At 41.3% G+C, this 22,893-nt stretch overlaps 1 protein-coding gene across 1 annotated transcript in view; it reads left to right on the forward strand.

Moving 5' to 3' along the window:
• The first annotated feature begins 15,714 nt into the window (after window positions 1-15,714).
• The window catches only part of KLHL15 (kelch like family member 15), a 33,669-nt gene continuing 26,490 nt past the window's right edge, over window positions 15,715-22,893 (forward strand). The window contains exon 1 of the mRNA XM_040266642.1: window positions 15,715-16,073. The gene's annotated coding sequence lies outside the window, so the exon portion shown is untranslated. The remainder of the gene's footprint in view (window positions 16,074-22,893) is intronic.

Consider the following 22,893-nt stretch of genomic DNA (forward strand, 5'->3'; position numbering starts at 1 on the left):
GAACATTTCCATCACCCCAAAGAGATACCTCATGTCAATCCCCTTTGCAGTCAATCCCCATACCCACTTCTGGTCCCAGGCAATCACGAGTAGTCTGTCTTTCTATACTGATTTGTCTTCTCTGGACATTTTATATAAATGGCGTTATACAGTATGTGGTCTTTTTTCACTCAGCATAAGGATTTTGAGGTTCATCTATGCTGTAGCATCTATCAATAGTAGTTCATTCCTTTCTATTGTTCAATATAATTCCATTTCATGGACAGATCTCGATTTTTTCCACTTTTTGGGTGTTGTGAATAATATTTCCACAAACATTTTTGTACAAGTTTTTATGAAAACATTTTTATTTATCTTGGTAAATTTCTACTTGTGTTATTGCTGAGTCCTATGGTAAACCTATGTTAAACATTCTGAGGAACAGCCAAGTTTTTCCAAAACGGCTGAACCATTTTACATTCCCACCACCAATATATGAGGCTCCAGTTTCTCCTTACCAATGCCTGATATTGTCTCTTTTTATTATAGACATTCTTGTAGATATGGTTTTAATGTGCATTTCTCTAATGAATATATTGAGCATCCTTTCATGTACTTAATAGCCACTCAAATATCTTCTTTGGTAAAGTCTTTATTTAAACTCATTTTAAAATTGGGTTATCTTACTGAGTTGCAAGAGTTCTTTATATATTCTGGATACAAATCTTCATAAAATGCGTGATTTGCAAATGTTTTCTCCCAGTTTGTAGCTTGTCTTTTCCTTAATGGTATCTTTGAAGAACAAAAATTTCTACCTTTGATGAAATCCAATTTATTTCTTTTATGAGTCTTGCTTTGGGTGTCAAATTTAATAACCCTTTGCCTAACCCAAGGTGATGAATACTTACTCCTATGTTTTCTTCTTAAAGGTTTATGGTTTCAGTTATTACCTTCCAGATATGTGATCTATTTTGAGTTAATTTTTGTGTATAGTGTGAGGTAAGAGTTTAACTCCATATTCTTGCATGTAGATATCCAATTGTACCAACACTATATACTGAAAAGATAATCCTTTTCCTATGGAATTGTCTTGGCATGTTTGTCAAAAATAAATTTGACCATAAAAATGCTTATTTCTGGACTCTCAGTTCTGTTCCATTGATGTACATGTCTATTCTTATGCCAGTACTAAAATGTCTTGACTTCTGTAGTCATATAGGACATTTTTAACTATGTTCTTTTTCACAACTGGTTTGGCTCTCCTGGAGCCTTTGAATTTCCATGTAAATTTCAGGATCAGCTTGTCAGTTCCTGCAATAAAGTTTGCTGGGTTTTTGATAGGGATTGTTTTATTTTGGGGGTGGATTATATCCTTTTATTCCTTTGGAAACTCTCATCTTCCTAAATACCCCCCCAAACTGTTAGCATATATTTCCTAGTAATAATTACTGTGTACTAGGCATGGTGCTGAGTGGTTTGGAGTCATTTCTACATTTGTTCCTTACAATTACCCTTGGAAATTTTCTATATCCTTAGAAAGGTGAAAAAATTTTTTTGATGTGTACAATGACATTTATTTCTCCACAAACATTTTCTGGCTTCTATGGCAGCATGGACAGTAGTAGGCAAGCAGGTTCTGGAATCAGAACAGTTCAAATCTTAACTTCTTCATTTTCCATCTATGTAAATTTAAATCATGTACTAACTACTCTGGGCTTCCCACATGGCGCAGGTGGTAAAGAATCCACCTGCCAATGTAAGACAGGTCAGTTCGATCCCTAGGTCGGGAAGATCCCCTGGAGAAGGAAATGGCAACCCATTCCAGTATTCTTGCCTGGGAAATCCCACAGACGGAGGAGCCTGGTGGGCTACAGCCCATGGGCTTGCAAAAGTCAAACACAACTTTTGTTGTACACGCATGCACCAGGCACTAGCTATTCTGAGTCTCAGCAACTTAATCTGTAACAAAGGGCTAGAAATAGTATTGACCTCAAAAAGGAGTAAATGAGATAATATACATCAAACATTTGACAAAAGTAAGCAAGTAATACCTGGTAGGTGTTAAGAAGTCATGTATACCAGATTTTATTCATGACCTCCTTTGTCAGGAACCCTGGAGTAACTGACTGGAGCAACGGTTAAAGGAAATGAAATCTCAGTACGAACTGAGCACAGTCTTACTAATTATAAATATCTTTCTTCTAAATATTTGCTTGTTTATCTTCACTTCAATCTTTGTGCTGTCATATAGAAAGGTACAGTTGACATGTACTGCTATATTTAAAATAGATAACCAACAAGGATCAACTGTATAGCATAGGGAACTCTGCCCAGTATTCTGTAATAACCTAAATGGGAAAAGAATTTGAAATATATATACATGTCTATGTATAACCAATCACTTTTCTGTACATCTGAAACTAATGCAAGACTGTTAACCAACTATACTCCAAAATAAAATAAAATGTTTTAAATTAATTGCCCTAAGGCATAAAGCAAAGCAGTGGGGGATCTAGGATTTGAATCCACGCAGTCAGACCCGGAACCCCCTTGTTGAAGCATCATGCTCCAAGCATCCTGCATGGCTCTCTGGTGAAGCTGACCCAAATGCCACAAGCACATGTTGTTTGCTTGTATAAGGAGAATGCTTCTGATAGGGATTGCTTTGTGTGTGTGTGTGCTCAGTTGTGTCTGACTCTGCCACCCCATGGACTGTGTAGCCTGTCAGGCTCCTTGGTCCATGGAATTCTCCAGCAAGAATACTGGAGTGCGTTGGCATTTCTTACTTCAGGGGATTGTTTTAAATCTGTAGGTAAGTTTGAAGAGAATCACCATCTTCTTGACCTTGAGACTTCCATTCCCAGAGGGCCATCTAGCCCCACCTATACGGCCCTCCCCAGTCACGCTTCCAGGACAGTGGGACTCTCAGCCAGGCCTAGGTCCTGGCTGTTTAAGTGTGCACCCTCCCACCAGCTCCCACTCCAGCTAACCCCACCCCAAGCAGAAGAGGCCAAACTAACTTACCCAAATCCCTTCGTGCCCTGTATGGACAAAGATATTTTGTCCTGAGACAGCTATGCAATCGCTGGGTTTTGTTTTTTTTTTTTCAAAGAACTTAGAACCAATAAATAACCTCAGAGCCTAGATTCAATCTCGTCTCTCTCCTTAACCACAGTCTCCAAACCCTGAAGCTGTGCTCCTGGCAACAGTCATTACTGGCAGCTTTTCTTCACTTCTTTCATCAAGCAAACACCATATACCAGCTTTTCATTGCTCCCACTCACTCAACTCGGCTGCTCACACTTGGGACATCAGAGAGAGAGAGAGAGAGAGAGAGAGAGAGAGAGTGAGTGAGTGAGTGTGTGCGTGTGCGTGTGCATGTGTGCACATCTACTGAAATGCAGAACTGGCGAATATGCGGCTTGTATCGTGAGGCTTCTGAAGTATAGTGCTGCTTTTGACTGATAAAGAAGATAAAAAAGATTAACTTTAGGAAAAGGGTTCATGCTTTTTAACATTTTCATTTACAAAGAGGCATTATCTGTACTGTGTTTCAAAGTAAATATTTTTCATTAAAATGACATTTATTAATTTTATCTTTGCTTGATAATGGATGTTTAACAAGTTACAGTACTTTTCTAGCTAGACTAGCATATCACACTCTTTGTTTTACTCATCTCCCTGGCTATTCCTTCTCTGTGACAGCTCTCTACCTTTGCCTGGATGACTCCTGGTGCTCCAGACCCCAGACCCTGCTCTATTTCCCCTCAGTCCCTTGGTAATCTCCCAAACACGTCATGAATATTTGGCTTCCATGCTGAGGCTTCTGAAACACAGTGTTATTTTTCACTGGTTTGTAAGGAACACAAAAGTGATTAATTTCTTTAAAAAGTTGATTCTTTTTCATGTTTTCAAGAGGGCCTTGTCAACACTGTATTTCAAGGTAAATATGTTCAGTTAAAGTGGACCTAGAGATTGTCATAATGAGTGAAGTAGGTCAGACAGAAAAAGACAAATATCATGAGATCAATCACTTGTATGTGGAATGGCACAAATGAACTTATTTACAAAACAGAAATAGAGTCACAAATGTAGAAAACAATCTTACAGTTACCAAGGGGGTTTGAAGGAAGGACAGGGATAAACTGGGAGATTGGGATTGACATATACACACTGCTGCTACTGCTGCTAAGTCGCTTCAGTCGTGTCCGCCTCTTAGCGACCCCATGGACTGCAGCCCACCAGGCTCCTCCATCCATGGCATTTACCAGGCAAGAGTACTGGAGTGGGGTACCATTGCCTTCTCCGATATACACACTATTATATATAAAATAGATAACTCAAAGAACCTACTGTATAGCACAGGGAGCTCTAGTCAATACTCTATAATGACCTGTATGGGAAAAGAATCTAAAAAAGAGTGAATATATGTATAACTGATTCATTTTGCTGTACAACAGAAATGAACACAACATTGTAAATCAACAACTGCAACAAAAATTTTAAAAATGGCAACATTCACTCTACCATTTATTGATGGTGGATGTTTAGCAGTTTACGGTGCTGTCTCTACAGCTTGGAATGTGCCACCCTCTAGGCTCCTTGCCCGGATACCACTGTTCTCCTGGACAGCTCTCTACCCTCGGCATGCCCCAGGCTCTACTCCTCGCACCTTCTCTTTTCTCCCCCATTCCCTTCAAACCTGCTCCTTCTTGAAGTCTTCCAGATCTCAGGAAATGAAAATTCCACCCTTCTTTGCAACCTCTTTTTCCTTTGTCCCTACATCCAGGAAATTCTGTTGGCTCTACCCTCAAGAACATGTACAGAGTCTGGCCAGTTCTCATGTCTCCACTGTGGCTCCCATTTCATTCCATTGTTAGAATACTCTCCTTACCCATCTCCCTGCTTCCACACTTGTTTGCCTAATTCTTTCTTTAAGTGACCATTTTGTTTATGAGTGTGTTATCTTCCGGTGTTTTTTTCCCTCTTTCCGTTTTATTGAGATGTAACTGACCTACAGCACTATGTAAGTTTAAAGTATACAGGATAATGACTTGACTTACATATATTGTGAAATGATTACCACAGTAAGTCTAGTTAACATCCATCACCTCATACAGATATAAGGGGGAAAAAAGAAAAAAATACTTTTTTCCTTGTGATAAGAACTTTTAGAATCTACTCATTAAGTAACTTTCAAATATACCATACAACAGTGTTAACTATAGTTGTGCATCAAATATTACATTTCGCCTAAGTTCTATTTTTTACACAACAGCCTGAGTGTTAATCATATTATTCTTCTTCGTAATTTCTCAAAAGGCCAAAGACCAAAGACTTTATAATGCCCAACAAGGCTTTACACAGTCTGGTCCCTTATCTCCTTCAAGTCAAGGCTAAAATGACTATCCAATCATCCTAGTTAAAAAGGAAATACCTCTCCTCCTTGACACCCCTCATCTCTTTATCCTGCTCTGTTATTTCCTGTATGGTCACATTCTAAGAGACCGTATAATTATAATTTGCTTATTTGTTTATTGCCTGACTTATGTAGTCTATAAAAGGGTAAGGATTTTCATGCATGTGTCACTGATAGAACTGCAGTGCTTAGACCAGGACTTTGCACATAGTAGGCACTCATACACAGAAGAACTGTACAAAAAAGGTCTTAATGACCCAGATAACCATGATGGCGTGGTTACTCACTCAGAGCCAGACATTCTGGAGTGTGAAGTCAAGTGGGCCTTAGGAAGCATTACTACAAACAAAGCTAGTGGAGGTGATGGAATTCCAGCTGAGCTATTTCAAATCCTAAAAGATGATGCTGTAAAAGTGCTGCATTCAATATGCCAGCAAATTTGAAAAATTTAGCAGTGGCCACAGAACTGGAAAAGGGAGTTTTTCTTTTAATCCCAAAGAAAGGCAATGCCAGACAATGTCCATACTACCATACAACTGCACTCATTTCACATGCTAGCAAGGTAATGCTCAAAATCCTTCAAGGGCTAGGCTTCAACAGTATGTGAACTGAGAACTTCTAGATGTACAAGCTGGATTTAGAAAAGGCAGAGGAACCAGAGATCAAACTGCCAACATCTGCTGGATCATAGAAAAAGCAAGGGGATTAAAAAAAAATCTACTTCTGCTTTATTGACTATACTAAAGCCTCTGACTGTGTGGATCACAACAAACTGTGGAAAACTTTTAGAGATGGGAATACCAGACCATATTACCTGTCTCCTGAGAAATCTGTATGCAGAACAAAAAGCAACAGTTAGAACCAGACATGGAACAACCAACTGGTTCAAAATTGGGAAAGAAGTATCTCAAGGCGGTATTTTGTCAACCTGCTTATTTTATATATATATATATAAATATATATTACATATTACATATTATATATTACATCATGTGAAATGCTGGGCTAGATGACTCACAAGCTGGAATCAAGATTGTCAACAGGAGAAATATCAATAACCTCAGATAGGCAGATGATACCACTTTAATGGCAGAAAGCAAAAAGGATCTAAAGAGCCTCTTGAAGGTGAAAGAGGAGAGTGAAAAGCTGGTTTAAAACTCAACATTCAAAAAACAAAGATCATGGCATCCAGTCCCATCACTTCATGACAAATAGAAGGGGAAAAAAATGGAAACAGTGACAGATTTTATTTTCTTGGGCTCCAAAATCACTGTGGACGGTGACTGCAGCCACAAAATTAAAAGTTGATTGCTCCTTGGAAGAAAAGCTATAACAAACTTAGTGTATTAAAAAGCAGAGACATCACTTTGCCAACAAAGGTATGTATAGTCAAAGCTATGGTTTTTTCTAGTAGTCACATACAGATGTCCAAGCTGGACCATAAAGAAGGCTGAGTGCTGAAGAATTGATACTTTTGAATTGTGATCTTGAAGAAGACTCTTGAGAGTCCCTTGGATAGAAAGGAGATCAGACCTGAAGAGCTGACTCACTGGAAGATCCTGATGTTGGGAAAGATTGAGGGCGAGAGAAGTGGGTGACAGAGGATAAGACAGTTGGAAAGAAAGTCAAGTCACTCAGTTGTGTCCGACTCTTTGTGACCCCATGGACTGTAGCCTGTCAGACTCCTCTGTCCATGGAATTTTCTAGGCAAGGATACTGGAGTGGGTTGCTATATCCTTCTCCAGGGGATCTTCCCGACCCAGGGATCGAACCTGGATCTCCTGCACTGCAGGCAGCCTCTTTACCATCTGAGCCACCAGGGAGATGGTTGGATGGCATCACTAACTCAATGGACATGAGTCTGAGCAAACTCCAGGAGATAGTGAAGGACAGGGAACCCTGGAGAGCTGCAGTCCATGAGGTCATAAAGAGTCAGATGCAACTTATCGAGACTGAACAACAACAAAGGCACTCATAAATATTTATGGCATGAATAAGTAAATTAGTAGATTATAAGTGAACAATTTATTTAATTAACTAGGAGTAAAAAAAAGTGCAACACTATGAAGCTCATTTAATATGTTAATTAGTATAATAACATAATGGTCTTCCCAGGTGGCTCAGCTGGTAAAGAATCTGCCTGCCAATGCAGGAGACCCAAGAGACATGGGTTTCTTCCCTGGATCACGAAGATCCTCTGGAGAAGGAAATGGCGACCCACTCCAGCATTCTTACCTGGAAAATTCCAGGAGCCTGGTGGGCTACAGTCCATACGGTCGCAAAGAGTTGGACAGGACTGAGTAACTGAGGACACATAACACAATACAGTAGAAAGAGCATGGGGTAAGAGGTGACACAGGAGGGCAGAAGCCCTGATTGCCAAGGTCTACACATGCCAGCCTTCCTGAGTTTTGAGGTGCCTGGCTGACTCTTTCAGGCCTGGAAGGCACTGCCCTATGAGTGTCCTTTACCCATTTCCTTTTCCCTTTCCTCCTTCCCTTTGGACTGTACTTAGCAATCACTGCCTCTGAGTAGCCTTGCTTGACCTGTTGAATCCTAGACTGCACTTCTCACCTGTGATTGCACACACAGCACCCCATGCTGTCTAAACCTGTCACCGTGTGTTAGGGACTCTGAAACCAAACCTGAATAGTTTTGAAGCCCTTTTGGCTGACCACAGGTGAAAAGCAGTTCCTCTAACCACTGCCAGCAGAGAATTGTTTGCTAGGGCTTTAAGGATGGAAGTGAAATATGAAGAAGCATTGGGTTTCTGGAAAAATCATAGTGTTGAGTCTTCTTGACCATAAAGATATAAATTATCACTTCAATTTTCCTATTTTCCTTTTGGTGGTGTGGTGGCTCCCTATGTTGGTGAAATGACACACGTGTAAATATTTCAGACACAGTTTCATGAGAGGAGGGCCCTTGGAAGGGCCTTTGCTTCTTTTCGCATCCACAACCCTTTTGGATTTCGTGTTCTCCTAGCTGGGCCCAGGGGATGGGTCTGGGGGCTCACAAGATTTGGGAAGGGAGATGGGAGAAACAACTGATTCACACCAAATAGAACAGATCTGACTTTGAGATGATCAAAGAGAACATCCCTGTGCAAGGATCTCTAGAACCTGTGACCTGTTTTTAAAGAGACTGAAGTTTCTTTGTGAAGGCTTTAGGCTTTTGCTTTCCTAGGGAAGTGCAGGGAAAATTAAGTTTGTGTGTCATGAAGTGCAAGGAGAGAGTTGGAGAAATGTGGAGAGGTGGTGACAGACCAGAAGGCCAGAAGTAATTGGAGAGAAGCTAAGAACCATTCCAAGTGACACGTGACCAGTGATACCCGAGATGGGGAAACATTAACCAGGAGTCCTCCAACATTCATGAAAACACCAATTTCCTATTAGTCACGCAACATAAAGATTCAAGTTATTCTATTTGGCGGTTAAAACAACAAACTGTCAAGGCTGGAAAATCTGGGGGCCCTCAGATTGCACGTTGAAGGCTCCATCTGGGTTAGGGCCTCCCAGGGGTACCTAGTGATAAAGAACCCGCCTGCCAATGCAGGGGACAGAAGAGAGGCAGTTCAATCCTGGGGTTGGGAAGATTCCCTGGAGAAGGGCATGGCAACCCACTCCAGTATTCTTGCCTGGAGAATCCCATGGGCGGAGGAGCCTGGTGGGCTACAGTCCATAGGGTCGTAAAGAGGACACAACTGAGCAACTTAGCACTCATCTGGGATAATGACCAGGAAATAATGCTTAGGGCAAGAGCCACCAACCTGTTAAATGGGTCAGTGTACAGGTCTTGGCGCGGACCCACAGACAAAGTTTGTATGGATTGGGGGGATTCTTTGCTTTCACTTTTCACTTTCACGCATTGGAGAAAGAAATGGCAACCGACTCCAGTGTTCTTGCCTGGAGAATCCCAGGGATGGGGGAGCCTGGTGGGCTGCCATCTACGGGGTCGCACAGAGTCAGACACGACCGAAGCGACTTAGCAACAGCAGCAGCAGCAGCAGGTGGGCCCTGAAGGACTGAGAGAGACTGGATCCCACAAGTTACCTCTTCAGGGGAGTGCTTGGCAAAAGTTTTCAAGAGGAAAGAAGATGCACGTGCAGCTTTATTAGGTTTTCCTGAGGGTGTACCTCTGATTCCCTGAGACTGCGGTGGAGGTTAGTTACATGAAAAGTGATTACCAAGATAATTACTGCAGACTCTGGATTTCTGAAAAGCCTCAATTTATTTAAATAGAGAGAGAGAGACTTCCCTGGTGGTCCAGTGGCTAAAACTCTAAGCTACCAATGCAGAGGTCCTAGGTTTGATCCCTGGTCAGGGAGAATGGCAAACCACTTCAGCATTCTTGCCTTGAGATCCCCATGAACAGTATGAAAAGGCAAAAGGATATGATACTGGAAGATGAACTCTGCAGGTTGGTAGGTGCCCAATATGCTACTAGAGAAGACCAGAGAAATAGCTCCAGAAGGAACAAAGAGACAACGCCCAGTTGCAGATGTATCTGGTGGTGAAAGTAAAGTCTGATGCTCTAAAGAGAAATATTGCATAGGAACCTGGAATGTTAGATCCACGAATCAAGGTAAATTGGAAGTGGTCAAACAGGAGATGGCAAGAGTGAACAATGGCATTTTAGGAATCAGTAAACTAAAATGGACGGGAATGGGCTTCTTTAATTCAGATGACTATTATATCTACTACTGTGGGCAAGAATCCCTTAGAAGAAATGGAGTAGACTATAGTCAACAAGAGTCTGAAATGCAGTACTTGGGTGCAATCTCAAAATTGACAGAGTGATCTCTGTTTGTTTCCAAGGCAACCCATTCAATTACACAGTAATCCAAGTCTATGCCCCAACCACTAACGCCAAAAAAGTTGAAGTTGAACAGTTCTATGAGGACCTACAAGATCTTCTAGAACTAACACCAAAAAAAGATGTCCTTTTCATCATAGGGGACTGGAACCCAAAAGTATGAAGCCAAGAGATACCTGGAGTAACAGGCAAGTTTGGCCTGGGAGTACAAAATGAAGTAAGGCAAAGGCTAACAGAGTTTTGCCAAGAGAACGCACTGGTCATAGCAAATATCCTCTTCTAACAACACAAGAGATGACTCTACACATGGACATCACCAGATGGTCAACACCAAAATCAGACCGATTATATTCTTTGCAGCCAAAGATGGAGAAGCTCTATAAAGTCAGCAAAAACAAGACCAGGAGCTGACTGTGGTTCAGATCATGAACTCCTTATTGCCAAATTCAGAATGAAATTGAAGAAAGTAGGGAAAACCACTAGATCATTCAGGTATGACCTAAATCAAATCCCTTATGATTATACAGTGGAAGTGACAAATAGATTCAGGGTATTAGATCTGATAGACAGAGTGCCTGAAGAACTATGGACAGAGGCTCCTAACACTGTACAGGAGGCAATGATCAAAACCATCCCCAAGAAAAAGAAATGCAAAATGGTTGTCTGAGGAGGCCTTACAAATAGCTGAGAAAAGAAGAGAATCAAAAGACAAAGGAGAAAAGGAGAGATATACCCATTTGAATGTAGAGTTCCAAAGAATAGCAAGGAGAGATGAGAAAGCCTTCCTCAGTGATCAATGCAAAGAAATAGAGGAAAACAATAGAATGGGAAAGACTAGAGATCTCTTCAAGAAAATTAGAGATACCAAGGGGACTTTTCATGCAAAGATGGGCACAATAAAGGATAGAAACGGTAAGAACCTAACAGAAGCAGAAGATATTAAAAAGAGGTGGCAAGAATACACAGAAGAACTATACAGAAAGATCTTAATGACCTGGATAACCACAGTGGTGTGATCCGTCACCTAGAGCCAAACACCTTGGACTGTGAAGTCAAGTGGGCCTTAGGAAGCATCACTATGAACACAGCTAGTGGAGGTGATGGAATTCCAGCTGAGCTATTTCAAATCCTAAAAGATGATGCTTGTAAAAGTGCTGCGTTCAATATGCCAGCAAATTTGGAAAACTCAGCAATGGCCACAGAACTGGAAAAGGTCAGTTTTTATTCCAATCCCAAAGAAAGGCAATGCCAGACAATGTCCATACTACCATACAATTGCACTCATTTCCCATGCTAGCAAGGTAATGCTCAAAATCCTTCAAGGGCTAGGCTTCAACAGTATGTGAACTGAGAACTTCCAGATGTACAAGCTGGATTTAGAAGAGGCAGAGGAACCAGAGATCACCTCTTGGTCAACACCTCTTGGATCATAGAAAAAGCAAGAGGATTTCAGAAAAACATCTACTTCTGCTTCATTGATTATGCTAAAGCCTTCAATTATGTGGATCACAACAAACTATGAAAAATTCTTAAAGAGACAGGAATACCAGACCATCTTACCTCTCTCCTGAGAAACCTGTATGCAGGTCAAGAAGCAACAGTCAGAACTGGACATGGAACAACGGACTGGTTCCAAATTGGGAAAGAAGTACCTGAAGGCTGTATATTGTCACCCTGCTTATTTAACTTACATGCAGAGTACATCATGGGAAATGCCGGCTTGGATGAAGCTCAAGCTGGAATCAAGATGGCCAGGAGAAATATCAATAACCTCAGATATGCAGATAACATTACCCTTATGGCAGAAAGCGAAGAGGAACTAAAGAGCCTCTTGATGAAGGTGAAAGAGGAGAGTGAAAAAGTTGGCTTAAAGCTCAAAATTCAGAAAACGAAGATCATGGCAACTGGTCCCATCACTTCATGGCAAATAGATGGGGAAACAATGGCAACCGTGACAGATTTTATTTTGGGGGGCTCCAAAATCACTGTGGATGGTGATTGCAGCCATGAAATTAAAAGACAATTGCTCCTTGGAAGGAAAGCTATGACAAACCTAGACAGCATATTAAAAATCAGAGACATTACTTTGCCAACAAAGGTCCATATAGTCAAACCTATGGATTTGCCAGTAGTCATGTATGGATGTGAGAGTTGGACCATAAAGAAGGCTGAGCACTGAAAAACTGATGCTTTCAAACTGTGTTGGAGAAGACTCTTGAGAGTCCCTTTGATTTAACTAGTCAATCATAAAGGAAATCAATCCTGAATATTCACTGAAAGGAATGATGCTGAAGTTGAAACTCCAATACTTGGGCCACCTGATGTGAAGAGCTGACTCATTAGAAAATACCCTGATGCTAGCAAAGATTGAGGGCAAGAGGAAAAGTGGCTGACAGAGGACAAGATGGTTGGATGGCATCACTAACTCAATGGACATGAGTTTGAGCAAACTACGGGATATGGTGAAGAACAGGGAGACCTGGAGTGCTGCAGTCCATGGGGTTGCAAAGAGTCAGACACAACTGAGCAAATGAACAACAGGGAACTAGATCTCACATGTGGTGACTAAGAGTTCACATGCTGCAGCTAAAGATCCCGCATGCCACACCTGAGATCCCTCAAGCTGCAACTATGACCTGGCACAGCCAAATAAGTAAATAAAAATTAAAAGACCCTTAAAAAAAACGATGGAGAGGAGGAGTTACAGTGGATATACAGTATCCTAAATCCTCAGAATCCCTGGCTGGGAACTTCCTTCCAACTCCACTACCACTCACAGTCCCAAGCCTCTAGCATGCTATAGGACTGCTAGATACCTGGTTTGAGGACTGTATTCTTAAAAAGTAAGCCAGCCTGCTAGGAAAAGCAGCTTCCACTTCCCCCATGGGGCTCTATCAGTGTGAAAGGATGCCCTGAAGGCATTCAGGAACTCCTATTACTTTCCAGTGAGGAAAAGAACTGAAGACGGGAATTACCTGGAGGAGTTAATTTAAAAGATGTGGTTTTACTTTGGTTGGTCTCTCAGACGCGGAATGCTTCTTACTATACTAAGACCTTTCCATAAAACACTCACTTAAAAAAATGTATTATGCTTTAAAAAAAATTTTGTTTTAAAACACATTTTAAAAAGTGGTAGTGAGGGAGGCATCAGTGAGTGAAGGTAACTTTTTTTCAGGGGTGGGCTCTACATAGTAAATATAAAGATTGGTGGAAAGACATGGCTCAGTTTTAGAAACTATATACACACACATTTTGGACTTGATGAAATTTCACAAATGAAACCATGGAATATCATAAGGAGTGTACTGATGGGGCTTCCTTGCTGATCCAGTGGTTAAGAATCTGCCTTGCAGTGTAAGAGATACAAGTTCAGTCACTGGTCCCTGAAGACCCCACAGTCCTCAGAGCAACTAAGCCCATATGCCCCAACTACTGAGCCTGTGCTCTAGAGCCCGTGAGCGCAGCAGCTACTGAAGCCCCTACGCCCTAGGGTGGATGCTCCACAACAAGAGGCCATTGCAATGAAAAGCCTGCACATGCAAGGAAGAGTAGCCCCCGCTTGCAGAAACTAGAGAAAGCCCACGCAGCAAAGACGACCCAGCACAGTCAAAAATAAATAAATAAATCTTAAAAAAAAAAAAGGAGTGTGTGGAAGAGAACAGCTCATGATGTCACCCACTGCAGTTATATGTACACCTGCTACTCAGAATACAGATACATTTCAGTTCCCGCTTGAATAAGGAACAGAACTCTCTCTCCAACAGGTCAGTGCCACTCTGTAATGCATAGTTTAAAATGTATGTCTGTTAGCTAATGTGCAAAAATCAAAATCCAGAGCTTTTGGATGTCCAAAGTTGAATCTATGCCATTTTAAAGTTATTTTATGACTTACAGTTTTTAAAAGCTGGTTTTATACTTTAAATTGGAAAAGGGACACATATTTCCCTATTTTCAAAAGATGAGAGTGATTCTCTTATTTTTTCCCACGAAGTAGACTACTTCAGCAAAATGGTACACCGTGTGCTATATCTGGCCTCTTGGGAAACATGACATATTCAAGTTTGCTAGAAAGAGATTAATGATCGCTTTCAGCCATACATCTCACTGTGACTTCTTCAGGATATTTATTGGTCTGAAGAGAAAATGGCGGCGGGGGTGGGGGTAAGAGAAATTTCTGTTTAGGATCAGAAATGGGCAATGGATGACTTAAGGTTAACTGTCCACTGGCTTCCAACTGTGTTTTTCTGTCATCTACACTTTTCCCACATAGAGATTTCACAACAATAAATTTACAAAACAGTCCTGTGATGCAGTTTTAAATTATTAAATCAAGAGAAGACGGTATGTAAAAAGCATGAGCTACACCTCTAGAGCCGATTTGTCAGAAACGAACAACAACCCTTAAAATCACTGCTCTCTGAATGTTCGTTCTTGCCATCTATTTTGACGCAAATAGAAACGGAACAGCATTTTTAGATCCGGCATTTCTGTGTGGTGCAGACATGCAGGCTTCTATGAATTTTCTCACCTCTGGGAAATGTACTTCTGAACCGTGTAACTGTTGTGCAACTAGCCAAGTGGAACTATGACGCAACAGTCCGCTGCAAGTTGCCTTTAAAACAATGATGTCATTTGGCGCAGATGTAGTCACGTTTATAACACAGGTAGATACCGCAAAGCACCCTCCATATCGTCCCTGAGTCCCCCACCCCCACCGTGTGCCAGATGCAAAAAAGACATTTTCCGGGTTTCCTAACCCTCAACTTGTGGAGGGTGGGCGCACCACAGTGGCTCGAGCCCACCGCTCTTGCAAGTGAAGTGGGACCGCGGCGAGGGGACCAGCACTGCCGAGAGTTCCCAGCCCCGACGGCGAAGCCGCACGGGAAGCCGCGTTGGGCCGGGCCCACGGCCGCAGCGCCGACCGCTTTAGTCCCTCCGTGAGGCCCGCTAGCGTGGCGGGCAGAACGTGGGGCCCCGCGGGCGTGGGACAGCCCAGCCCCCATCCCGCTCCCACACCCGCTCCCGCTCCCGCGGCGCCGGAAGTGACGCGCACTGGCTGAAAGATGGCGGCATTGGCGCTCGACCAGGGGGAAGGTAAACACCCTCCAGGCCGCGGCCCGCGCGCGGGCCCCCTCGAGGCGCCGGCGGGGGCCGAGGGTGCCTCCCGGGCCTGCGTTCCAACTCTCGGCTTCCCACCCTTCCACCGCCCTACCCGCGTGGCAAGCTTCCGCGTTGTACGACGGCACACCGGGCCCCCTGCCGACGGGCCCCGCCTCCCTGGGCGGGCCCCGGGCGGCTCCCGCGGCCCGCAGGGGGCGCGCGGCCCGGAGCGGCCCCTGGCTCGTGGCCCCGCAAGCTCCGCCCCTTTCCCGCCCCTTTCCCGCCTTCCTCCACCCCCGGCGTGGGTGATCCTGAGGCTCCGCGCGCTCTGGGGCAGAAGCCCGGAGACGCCGTCGTCGACGTCTTCACCGCCGGTGCTTCTCCTGCTACCCGCGGCCCCCCAGCCCCTCTCTCCGCCCGAGGCCCCGCGTCGGCCCTCCCGCCGAACCCCGCCGGGCGCTGCGAAGCCCCTGGCGTTGGCAAGGCCGGCCCCGGCCCCGACGCCGCTCCGCCTCGCCCGACTGTCTCGAATCTCTCCTCAGTGCTGTCTTCTTTCCCAGGACTGGTTTCGTGGGGGCCGCAGGCGCGCAGTCTCGCCCCCCGCCAGAGCGCCCCGGCTCGGCCCGGGAGCGGCTTCTTGTAGACGTTCGAGGAGCCTGCCGAGTGCCGTCCCGGCGCCCGACCGCCCACCGTCCGGCCCATTGGCCCGCTTCTTCCTGATGCAGACTGCCGTCCACTAGAGGCTGGACAGACCCCCGAGGTGCGTAGCCGCCCCTGGCCCTCCGGCCTGCGGGAGCCCGGGCTTCGTCCGCGGCTCCGCGCTAGGCTCGGATTCGGTAGCCCCTCTGCACTGACCCCAGTCGCACATTTGGTTGACGCCGAGATCTAATTTGTCTTTGAGTTTACTTAGATTGTTTGAAATCTAATTTTTTTTTCCAAAGAGGAAAAAAAAAAAAGGAAGAAGCATAATTCAGCCATTTTTTGCAGCACACAGCTGCAGGTACCATGATTATTTTCTCCCTATCCCGCTCCTTCCCTTTAAAAATGCTATTTTTGCCTGAAATAGAACTATGCGAAATGCGAGGCGTAAAACGCGGAATCAGAAGGTCTGGGTTCGACTAGGTGACTCTGAGAAAATCGCTTACCGAACCTCGGTTTCTTATCTATGAAATCGAGTCGGTAATAGCCACATCACAGGGTAGTGAGGACTGTATGAGGTCATATATGTGAAAATAATCCGTAGCTGTAAAGTGTTGTGAAAATGCAAGGCAATTTTTAAAGTAACCTTTGCCAGAGTGGTGAATGTTGTAGTGGCTAACTGTTGCTGCCTCTTTTTTCCCTATATTATAAGTATAAGCGATAAGGACGGAAATTAGTAAAGCACTGCTCTGAATCGATTAGATATAGTCACGTTGCTTGGCCTTCTTCTCCGAAATGCTAACTGCTTATTTAAATAACGGTATTCTTTAATTCAAATTTAACGTTTCTGAGGTGCTTTGCTTTTCATTTTTCTAGGCCGCTTATGCCCTTTTGCTTACTCGGAATATTAAACACCTTGCATTTGTTGAGTCTTTTCTATTTTTCGGATTTACATTTTTCAAGATTAATATATTGATAAAATTGTCATTTGGAAAATGCTGTTAAGATATATACCTTAATTTTTATTGCCTGTTTTTCATATCTAGGAAACAAGATGCCTGAATATTTCTACTAATTTGAAAATTGTTTTTGGAGAGCTTATACATGCATTCGGATTTCTGTAACTAATAGATCTAGAAATGTATAGAGAATCTCAGCTTTTTGACACTTAATATAGTTTTTATGTAATTTAATTATCTTTTTATTCATCACCACACTTAGTTGGTGCTTGGAACCTGTTTTTCTATGGTAAGGGATGTTAATTTGCACTTTTTATTGATGATTAGCTTGGGGGGGATAATGAAATACATAAGCCTTAAATACTTGTGGGTTGAAAATCAGAATTTTTTATCAGAATTTATAATATATATGTGTAACAGTATGGGATCATTCTTATTTGGCACATTAAAAATATATGGTCTGCTTTTAAAAATGGGTCATAAAAAGTGAAAGAGAAGCTTTCTAAAATATATAGTTAGTTTTAGCCAATAAATGGGTTTTCTGAGTTTTTTTCCTGAAATGTTTTATTAAATTTATAATCCAATGCCGATTGTCTTTCTGAATATGCTTTTGTTTTTTTAAAAAGGGCAGAATAATATAAGGCGGTAGGATTAAATTAGCAAAAGGAAGAGCCTACTTTAATGTGCTAGCTTTTATACGTTGGACTTATGCTTGTCCTGAAGATAAAATTTTGGCAAATCATTGCTTTATTGGGAATTTCAAAGTTTGGCCATCTTTTTGCCTTGATCTGGGTTACCTGGGGGTAAAATTTTGGAACCGGGACTGGTGTGGCTTCATGGGTGTCCAGAAGAACCCCAAACTTGGTTTAATAATCAGTGCGTAAAACTGATATTGTACAATATAAAAGTGAACAGTAAAATTCATGATAATAATGTAAATTTCTGATTTATCTTTACTTAGAATTCATTAAACAGCAAATTAAAAGAACACCATGATATGTAGAGAGAGACCTCAGAAGAAAGGAGAAAGCTGTATACTTCAGTACCTTTTTTTTTTTTTTTAATACTTTAGTACCTTTAATGACACTTTTTTCCAGCTTTTGAACGAGGGGTCCCGCATTTTCATTTTGCCCTGGGCTCCCCAAATTATGTAGCAGGTCAGTTGTCAAATTTGCCTTTTCCTATTTTAAATGTTTTGAGAGTGAAAAACATTAACTGTGAGGAGAATGAATCTGTAGTTTAGGAAGGGTTGGATTAAATTATTAGAATATATTTCCTTTGAATTGGTATGCTGTAGTCCATGTGGGCTTCCCTGATAGCTCAGTTGGTAAAGAATCCGCCTGCAATGCAGGAGACCCCGGTTCGATTCCTGGGTGGGGAAGATCCGCTGGGGAAGGAATAGGCTACCCACTCCAGTATTCTTCGGCTTCCATTGTGGCTCAGCTGGTAAAGAATCCGCCTGCAATGCGGAAGACTTGGGTATGATCCCTGGGTTTGGAAGATCTCCTGGAGAAGGGAAAGGCTACCCACTCCAGTGTTCTGGCCTGGAGAATTCAGTCCATGGGATTGCAGAGTCGGATTCAACTGAGAGACTTTCACTTTCAGTCCGTGTGGACTTTTTTTCCCCCTAATTAAAAAAAAAAATTTGGCCATACCACACTGCATGTGGAATCCTAGTTCTCAGACCAGGGATCGAACCTGCACCCCCTGCATTGGAAGCGGGGACTCTTAACCAGTGTGCCTCCAGGGAAGTCCTCATGTGTTTTTTTTGTTGTTGTTTTTTTTGAACTGAAGAGACATGAAAGGCAGTTATTGGTGAAAGATTGCAGGATAGCGGTTAAACTCCAAGGCTCTGAAGTCAGACTGGCCCCATCTTATTAGGAATCATAGCCTTGGGCAAGTTACTTAACCCCTGTGAGTTTTGATTTTTCTCATCTCTAAATCAGGGATGGTTACAGAACATGGAGGGTTCTGAGAGTTAAACTCATCTATTCATCCTATAAGTATTTATTAAGCACTTATTATGTGCCAAGCAGCATTCCTAGAAAGGTTCTGGGAATACAACAGTGAATACAAAACAAAAAAAAGAAAAGAAACAACAGAAAAATAAACTGAGTAAGGAATATAGCCTGTATCTCATTTAGTATACCGTGGAGAAAAATAAAACAGAGAAGAAAAAAGGAAGATTTTCTGTTGCATAGGGTGGGTGGGTGGTTGGTTTTCTCTCTTAAAGAGAGGTTTCGGGCCAGGGCGTGCCTCACCAAGATAAAACACTGGAGTAAAGACCTAAAGGGAGCCATGTATGTTGGGATTAGTGATCCAGTCAGAGGGAAATTTAGGGGCTTTAAGGTGGGTGTGTTGACTGGTTTTCAAGAAGCAGCAAAGAGACTAGTGTGTCTGGGACAGGGTGAACAAGGGGCAGGAATTAGGAGATAACTATTATTTATTATTGCTGTTCTAGGAGTCACTGGAGAAACTCTCATAGTTCATCTTTGCCATGGGTATGTGTTTGTGTGTGTATATATATATACACACATGTACATATACATACATACTGCTGCTGGTCCGAAAGTGGGAGGCCTTTTCAGAATTAAAAATTTTAACTTTGGAATAAAGAAACTAGAAAGGCAAGATATTTCCACAGGCTTTCTGTTTTTAATATAAGCCCTTTAAAATTCATCTGGCTGAATCATTGAAGCAGATAAAAACGAATAGAAGATTTATTCTTTGTCTCTGATAAGATCATTGAATTTAGTTAATGATTCTGCATCACTTAAAAGATTTACAGGAAATCGTATCATAACATCAAGACCTTCCAGAAGGTTCAGTTTAGTTGTTTACTTCTTGTGTAAAACTAAGATGTTAACATTATAGTATTGATGATTTCATGTTAGAAAGTAACTTAGAAGATTTGGGGTTTTATCCCCAGTAGAGGCTTTTCCTAGAATTCTCACTGGATCCAATCTCTAAAGGCTAGGGAAGCTGTTTTCCATGACATCACTCTTGGACTACTTTTACTTGTGAGGAATAAGCAGAGGAGCATTAAACTAAAATCTTCTGATGAAAAAATAGCATTGAAACAGGAGTGGGTTTTTTTTTCTCATAAGGGTTCTTTTTATTATAGGATGACTAAATGCTAAACATACCTGAAAAATGAAGTAATTTAGATAACAGATGCCAACTGGGAGGCTGGAGGACCCAGAGCCTTCCTAAAAGCTTAGTTAAATAGTCATTGGCAGTTTGGTACTGAGTTATAAAAACATTTTGATGGACAAGAAAGAATTTCCAGTACTAAACAAATTAGTTAACTTATGCAGCCTTTTCTCTAATATTAGACTTAATTGTTTCTCAGTTTGAGCAGTATATCTCAGGGTAAAAGGGCTGCGAATAGAGCTAATAAAGGTGGTCTGTTTTTGAATTTTTCTTTCCTTTTAGATTAAGTTGGTCACTTTGAGGTTGTTAAATAAAAGATTTTTACTTTATAAAGAAATTGTGAGGAATTTTATGACTCAGAAATTAATTCTGTTATCTGTAGTAAGCTTTGCGTTTTCTTTTTAATATGCAAGTATGGCATTTTCTACGTAGGGTTTAACATTGGTAGGCTAACAGTTTGAGGATGAAGGTAATATGAAATAATTTCAAATTTTCACTGAAGATATGCATATCAACCTCTGAGAATCTAGCTTTGGTATTGAATAAATTAGGGATTTGTATGAATTTTCAAGCAGCTGTGGAGATAGTGTGAAAGCATTAAATTATTGCTTATGGCATGAACATGGAGGTTAGTTAATTTTGAAACATCTCTACTTGCCTAGAATTTTGCCTTCCAATCAGAATGACAGCCTTCTAGCTGAAAAGGAAGCATTTAATTTCTTTGCCTTTGAGTTCCTGTCTAGTTTTACCCTCACCAGACTTTCTTTACTCGTCACTAGAGAGTTTGAACTGTTAGAAATTTCTGTGGTATAAATAGCAGTAATGGTCTTTCAGAGCAGAGGTAGGAAGAGGTTGCTTTGTGTATGTGTGTGTGTATATTGTCATTTATCTCTTGTACAGTCAGTGGTACTTAATTTTTTGGTCTTAGAACGTCATTATATTCTTAAAATGTATTGGAATCTCAAAGAGCTTTTGTTTATGTGGGTTGTATCTATTTATATTGAGCATTTTAGAAATTAAAACTGGGAAGTTTGAAAAATACTTTAAATGAATTTAAAATCCCATTACTTGTTAATTCTAAATTTTTTTTTTCTGGCCTCACCAGGGCCTGTGGGATCTTAGTTCCTGAGCCCCCAGCATTGGGAGCTCAGAGTCTTAACCACTGGACCACCAGGGAAGTTCCTAAATAGCATTTTTTTAATGAAAAATAACTACTTTCCCAAACAACAAAAAGCTTAGAAGAATAGCATCGTTTTACATTTTTGCAAGTCTCTTTAATGTCTGGTTTAATAAAAGACAATGGCTTCTTATCATTTCTTATCACATGTAGTCTCTGGAAAACACTGAGAATGAAAGTAAACAAGAAAAATCGCTTTTAAAATTATTATGAAAATTGTTTTGATCTCACAAAGTCCTCTTCAGGGACTGAAGCCCCTGGACCACACTTTGAGAAATACTATACCACTCATTCTCATGCATAGAGAATGTGAGGCTTTATTTTTTCTTTAGTCAGTGCCAAGTTTATGGAAGGGGACAAACTCCAGTGTTTCTTTCCTGATAATATAAGTATGCCTTGTCATTTAGTTTAAGTTGGTTCCCCTTTTGAAAAAAACCTACTGTTTGGAATTCTGAAGGCCAAATGTAGAATACAGAAGTGTAGAAGGCCAGGGGTATGCAGGTTTATAAACCCATGATTTCTCTTAATCTGACTTACCTGTTTTCAAGAGTGAGGATACATGATTTTTGTACACTGAGCATTTTGTTAGTAAATAACTTTTCTCAAAGCTCCTTAACAGATTTTTTTTCTCCAAACCTCATTGATTTTGTAGAATTATTTGATTTTGTTTACTTTTACAGTGATTAGTTCTTACAATTACTAATTTATTCCTTAAATTTCTATAATTATCTATATAAATTTTGTGTTTTCCTTTTTGTATTCTTCTTACACTTTCTCTTGTTATTTGTTTATATGTGTTTTTTATGTGTTATTTTTGTTTTATTTTAATTTAAGCCTTTTTTTTTTTCTTTATAGCTTCCAGGGTATGGATTATGAACAAGGTGGTTTTGTTTCACGTGTTCATTTGTAAGTTTGGTTGTTTGATGCCTTAAACATTTATGTTACAGATCCATGCTGTCCAGTAGAATGTAATGCAAGCCACATATGTAATTTACAATTTTCTCATAGCCACAGTTTTAAAAAGTAGAAAACAGGTGAGATTAATTGTAATGTTTTATTTAACTCAGTATATCCAAAATATTCCAACATGTAATCACTATTAAAAATTTGTATAATGAGATATTTTCCTTTTTTTTTGTACTAAGTCTTCAAAGTCTGGTGTTCATCTTACACTTAAAGCACATCTCAATTTGATCTAACCATATTTCCAGTGTTCAAAAACCCCATAGGTAGTGGCTTTCATATTGAACAGCACAGATACAAAGAGTAGCTACTCTTGTTGGGGCAGAAAAGCTAGAAAATTGCGCTTGTGTGAAGAGAAAAAATGGAAAACAATGCCACTGCAAACAAGGTCCAGTGTTTTGACTACCAGTACACTTCCTGATCTCTTATAAATTTGCATTGTGCTAAACCTTAGGGTGGTGTGGGGTCTATAGAGGGGAGTTTGAAGGGTGTTAAGTTCTTGTGGTTGTGTGGGTGATAAGGACATTAGCTAAGAGTTAGACAGGGAAGGCAGCATTGATTGAACTCTGGTGGGGTGCTTCCCTCTGGGCTAGACATTTAACTTACCTTAATTTATTTGATCATCACCCCAACTCAATAATAATAGATGATGATTGTTCCTAATATATGGATGGAAACTGAGGTCAGGA

This window comes from Oryx dammah, unplaced genomic scaffold (genome assembly GCF_014754425.2).
Source record: "Oryx dammah isolate SB20612 unplaced genomic scaffold, SCBI_Odam_1.1 HiC_scaffold_23, whole genome shotgun sequence".
Classification (NCBI taxonomy): domain Eukaryota; kingdom Metazoa; phylum Chordata; class Mammalia; order Artiodactyla; family Bovidae; genus Oryx; species Oryx dammah.